Source organism: Octodon degus, unplaced genomic scaffold (genome assembly GCF_000260255.1).
Source record: "Octodon degus isolate 3935 unplaced genomic scaffold, OctDeg1.0 scaffold00119, whole genome shotgun sequence".
In the NCBI taxonomy this organism is placed as follows: Eukaryota; Metazoa; Chordata; class Mammalia; order Rodentia; family Octodontidae; genus Octodon; species Octodon degus.
Window position 1 is genome coordinate 3,263,956 of NW_004524695.1, and position 5,891 is coordinate 3,269,846.

Here is a 5,891-nt window from a genome sequence, read left to right on the forward strand (position 1 = left end):
ATATATATTCAGGTTTTCTATAAAGCATCAGAGACTTTAAAATGAGAAAAGAACAAAAACAGAGGTATAAACATCCCTCGTGACACTTGCAGGGGTTACTGTCGTTCAGCACCGAGGTCTGGCTTCCTCCAGACTGAGCTTTGATGCACAGCTCCTGCGTGAGGCCATCAACACCTGGTGTTCAATCCCCGCACAGCTGGCCTCTGGCAAACTAGGTTAAATTCTTTTGCTTTATAAATGGGGAGTTAGCAGTTCAACTTTCAAAAAATGGGTAGAATAAAAAAGGCAGAAAATATCACAAGAGAAATGTTGTTAAGCCCAAGCCTTTCCTCTAAGTCAGAATGACACTTAAAATGTTGGGCCCCTTCAGGAAGAGGAATTGTGAAGAGCTTTACTCTCTCCAGGGGTACAAGAGCAGAGCCTGTGTTGAGCTCATGCACAGAGTACTGAGTGGACTCGAGTGGCAGTTTCCGATCTGCAACTTACGGTTCATGAGATTGCAGACGAGCTCGTGGAGCTCTTAGAGCTATGGTTCCATTACCCTTACAAATAAGATGGTTGGGCCAGACTGACTCTTAATTTCTTCCCAGTGTAGTTTTCTAGGATTTTTGTTTTTGGCTACAAAGCTACAGAATGAGTCAGTTACTTTATGTTGGATGAACAACTGATTCCCCACTTCCTCCCATGTCCTCACTGACTGTCAGCTCCATGCTCTTAGTTCAAGTAGATATGAAGCTTCAGTTTAAAGAAGGATGTAGTCTACCAGTTAGGGTAGTTACTTGCTATTAAGTAGGTTGTATGACTGTATATTTCTTAAACATTTAACTTCAGCATTGTGCATGTTATCTAAAATAATGGCCTCTGAGTATCTAAAGGTACATATTTCCAAAGATATAATTAGTTGAGATTCACTCCTAGAGGAAAATGAGTCCTTTTAAATACATGAATTTTAAAATACAGCATACTGGAATAGAATTTTGGACAGTAATATGACTTTAGAGAATGCAGAAATTTTTTATCCCAATACAGAAAATATTACACTTCGAATGTACTTGGCGGCTGCCACTTCCAGTGTTGTCAACAGGAAACATGAAATCACTTCATGGTCACCTGAAGACGTGGGCAATTCTTAAGTGGTGCACAGTCAACTAGAACTGAGACAGATGAGGGAGGTCCGTATGGCTCAGCATTTTCTTACTGGGCAAAGTTTCACCAGAGTTTGGGGCTATGTTTCCATGGCTAGGCTGCAGCAGCTATACCAGTAATGGCAAATCCATGATGGTAGCTCAGGGCAGACCTTAGCAGGTTACTTCCTCTAGGACAAAACTTAACATTTGAGGAGACACATGACTGGAGGGTAACTAGCATTTCTTAGATGTACTTAAGTTAGTCCATTTTAGGGCACATTTTATAGCTGTTATTGGAGCCTGTGGCATCCTCCCTGCAGGCCTGGGATCATGGTGCAGCACAAATATCCACGTGGGGTGTCCTGGTCTCTATGAAGGGGAAGCTGCCTTCATCCCCCTTGGAAGTCATTCTGGGAGCTGTGAAAGAGGAACTATTCAGATTTTTTCTTCTTTTTTATTATAGGCCAAGAGCAGTGATCTCACTTGCATGCATCGTAGTGGGACTGAATAGTCAATGCTTAGCAATGTAGCACACCTATTAGATTGAAGAGGCCCCTGGAAAGAAAGCATTGTAGTGTAGCTCTCCTCCCACATTCTTCTGAGAGGTTCTCTGCATTTACCATATCTAAATACCAGGGTGGCATTGCTTTCCATGTGCTTGTCCATGTCTGTTTCTCTTCACAGCATTTGTCACCACCTGATACTTGAAGGGTAGTTTATTTGTCTGTAGCCTAATAGACCATATGCGTGATAGACTAAAGCTCCCTCAGGGCAGGGAATTTTCCATCTTATTCATTTTGTTAATCTCTGGAACTTTGAAGCTTCCTTGCGCAGAGTCCTACAAGGGGTGAGGAGGATGAAAGCCTGGGTATTCCCTCATTTTTAAAATTCCTTCCTTCTTTCAATGTTTTTACAGTATTAGCAATGTGTAGGATGGTGGCTACAAAAAAGTATATTCCAAATAACTATATCTCTGGGAATATATATGATCTTAGCGGTTATTATTTTTGGCAACAGAGACTAAAGTAATGGGTTCCACAAATAGTATATATACATTCTTCATATAAATACTTAATAGTAAGCAACTCATCCAACTAGTGGATTACACTTCCCTTTAAATTGCAGATTCATTTAAAGCACCAAGGAGATAATGGCTACAGATTTGAGTGGGGACATAGGATGCCTTCAATTGACCCTTGAATTAGGAGGGGACAACCTCAAGAAGCAAAAAATGTACCAATATGGGCATCAGAAGGAAGATGAGCATCAGGGGGAGGCACTCACAGCATGAGAGGGGTCAAATACTGAGACTCCCTTGAACGATTGCTTTACCAGGCAAACAAACCCGTATGCAGGCTACTGCGATCACTATGTGTACCGATGTGCTGGAGCAGTAATATGCTGGGAATCTGAACTTCAGCTGAGCTCAGTGTATGCAGATGTGAAAATGCTCCTAACCATGAAAACAGAAATAAGTAGTGATGCCTCATGAGACTCTAAGCACACCATTGTCATCATATTATTTGTCCTTGTGGTAACCTTGAGAGAAGAGAGGCAGCAAATTGAGGCACAGAAAGGTTGAGTGTTTTCCCAGGGCTCTACGTATGAGTCAGTTGTGAGGCCAGGCCCAAGTCCTGCTCTATTTATTCACTCTGAAATATTCTTCAATTTTTCGTACCGCTTTTCTCTCCCTGAAAATAATTCTGAGATAATGAGAGCGAAGTTCCCATTAAGGCCACTTTTCCACAGGGCCAGCACTATAAGACACAAGGTACAGGCACGTGGACCAATTAGACCACTTAGACAAGTCCACTGCACTTAAAAGGCTCCACTGGGTCCACAGTGGACACAGAGAGGGACAAAAGTCTGCTAACAGCTTCTTCACTTCTCAGCCAGGCATTTGGGAGTTATACTGGTCTGATCTCAAAGCCTGAAATGGTCTGTCTACTCATGGATCATTTCAGAGAGATTTTATTTTTCTAGAACAGTTGTAGTAATCGTGGTTCTGTAGTATGAATATATTTAAATGCTCTCTAAGTTAGTGAATAGCTATCTTTAATTCAAAAGGCAGAGTAATGATGTATAATTACCTTACTCATTACCAATTACTTTAATTGTTCAAGATACATATTTTTACTAATTTACTAATGTAAATAAAGTCCAAAGCCAAAATGAGAAGAGAAAAATAACCTCTATTCTCTCTGTAAGCCTCTTGATCTACATGGACACCAAAATAATCATGAGTATGTATCTACATGTGGGAAGGCCAACTTACCTTTGACCTCCTTGTCCTCCACTGTTGTTTACTTTTCAACTTTTCAGCAGCACATTCTTCAGTCCTATTTAAGGGAAAAAAATCTGCTGATATGTTACAGACCAAAATCTAAGTTTCACAAGCTACGTTATAACAAAATCATTCAATGCTGACAAAACACTGAAGTCAGCTTCTTGTTCAAAAGTAGAAAAGCTTTTGTATGTGTGTGTGTGTGTGTGTGTGTGTGTGTGTTAAATTAAAAACAGTCTAACATATGCTCTAATCTTCTAATGGCTTTTGTGGTAGCTTGTAGAGTAAATGAGATGACATAAATCAAAAGACTTTCCAAACTGTAACACACTATATGAATGATATTTTTATTTTGATATAACCAGATTCCATGCTGTTAATGCTACCAATTAGACTGATCCATTTGCATCCTACAAATTCTAAATAGAAATATGTTAGCTTTCTAGATACTCCAGAATTGATCTTTATGGGGCTTGATCCATTTATTGTAAAATAAGTAAATCTTATAATTGTTTTGTTTTCTGCTACTTTCACGTGTCATATCTTTAGTAAGCCTCTTTGGACAAGTGACCCATCAGACTTAATTTTACTCCTATAGCCATTTTCTTCCTATCATGATCATTTTACTTTCCATCTGCCTAAGAAAAGCAGGTGCCTGAGCAAAATTTAATTAAGAAGCCATTGCCAGCTATAGCTTCCTACATGACTCTAGTCTTGTGGAATAAAATGTCTGGGGCTATATTTGGAGAGAGAGGGAGAGACATTTAAAAATTCTTGCTGGTCTGTCCAGACCCTCATTCTTTGGCAGAACCCAAATTCTCAGGGTAGGTTAGCCTAGCAGAGACCAAACACATTTTCCAGCATCTCGAGGGTCAGTCTACAGAGAGAAGACCTAAGCCTTGTCCAAGACCTAATCCTTTGTCCCCGAAGTTTGAGTGATATGTGAGCAGGTGTGGAAAAGGTATTAGAATTCTGGGTCTGGAGAAGCGAAAGAAAGTTGACTTTGGATTGCTACATTCACCACCTTCTTCTGTCTTTTGTCTTTTCCTTTCTTCTGGCCCCTGCTCGTGTCTCTACCCTTCTGTCTTTTTCAATTAATGTCCTTTATCTTAACTGTCGCCTTCCCAGTTTTGTCTGAAGGAACTTATCCACTCAGGCCTTCAGCTGGCGGCGCTGGCCTGTCTGGAGCCCAGAGAGCTCTCCAAGGTTCTGAAAACATCTCTGCTCAGAGCCAGGAACCAATTAAGCAAACCCAGTGTGTCTCACTCCAGCTGTGTTCTCCGAGGTCGTAACCTTGACCTGGCCTCTACGCAACGACCCTTTCTCACAATACAAAGCAGTAGCTCCTGAGATCCAGAAGAACTTCAGACATGGCACGGAATTGGGGAGGGTGAGTGGGGGTTCCATTTAGCCTGGGAGATGTCAAATCAGCTTTGCACATTCCACATATACTTTCTATTTTATTGCTGCCTAAAGTAGAACTTTTCTCATTTTCCAGGAAGGAAACTCTTTAAGTTTTTAGACGTACACCCCCACCCCTTCTTACATAACACAAACCACAAACCCCCAAAACACAAGGTGAGCCACCCCTAATTTGTGTGCATTTCACGGATGGCAATGTGCACGTTTTTGTGGAGATTTATGTGCACATAATAAACATGGACGAGAGAGAGCAAGGGAGAGAAAAAGGAAGAGAGGGGTAGAGAGGAACATGTGTGCGTGAGGAGGGAGGCAGGAAAGGCAAAGAAGGAAGGGAGGAGAGGGCGATCTGGAGAGCTGGAGCCCGGAGTCGCCCTGGGCTGAGCACGATTTACCTGTCCCTCCGATCCCCTGACCCGTGGAGCAAGTGCAGCCAGCCTAGCCGCAGATCTCTCGCCGGGGTCCCATCACCGCCGCCGCCGCCGCCGCTCGCGCCCCGCGGAACCCAGCATGCACGTGATTGACAGCGGTGCCCACGTGCCCGCGCAGCCGCCACGAAAGGGGAGGGCCGGCGTGGCGGGGAGCGCTGGGTGGGCGGGGCCCGGGTGGGCGGGGTGGAGGCTCAACCCCAGCTCTCTGCTGCCGGATATCCGGCGCTGGACCAGGCTGGAGCTCCTGGACCAGGGCGTCTTGTCTGCGCAACTGCTTGCTTGCTTGCTTTCTTTCCTTTTTGTTTTTTGTTTTCTTGCACAGGCGGTTTCCTGGCTCCATAGTGTTTTTCTAAATGAATGGAGAAACAGACAGACTTGTTGCTTGTCTCTTCCACTGTCATCTCGTTTGAGACATGCAGAGGAGTGTCTCTTCTGTTTCCTGTCACGAAAGGGACGCCAGGCGAGGCTAGCCAGGCTCTGTCCAGCTGCCCAAACCTTCTCACTCCTTAGGTTCTGGGTAACTACATTTAACCCGGACCCTAACTGTAAGCCTAACCCTGACTTCTTCCCTGATCCCGACGTTGCAAAGGCTGCATGGCAAGAGAGACTAAGGAAATGAATTCTACCATG

The 5,891-nt window shown here is 43.4% G+C and overlaps 1 protein-coding gene across 1 annotated transcript in view; it reads right to left on the reverse strand.

Moving 5' to 3' along the window:
- Positions 1–5,343, reverse strand: part of Nrsn1 (neurensin 1) — a 16,875-nt gene extending 11,532 nt beyond the window's left edge. Inside the window, exons 1-2 of the mRNA XM_004640148.2 lie at positions 5,226–5,343; positions 3,403–3,466 (exon numbers count right to left, since the gene is read on the reverse strand). The gene's annotated coding sequence lies outside the window, so the exon portion shown is untranslated. The remainder of the gene's footprint in view (positions 1–3,402; positions 3,467–5,225) is intronic.
- Between the last annotated feature and the right edge of the window lie 548 nt (positions 5,344–5,891).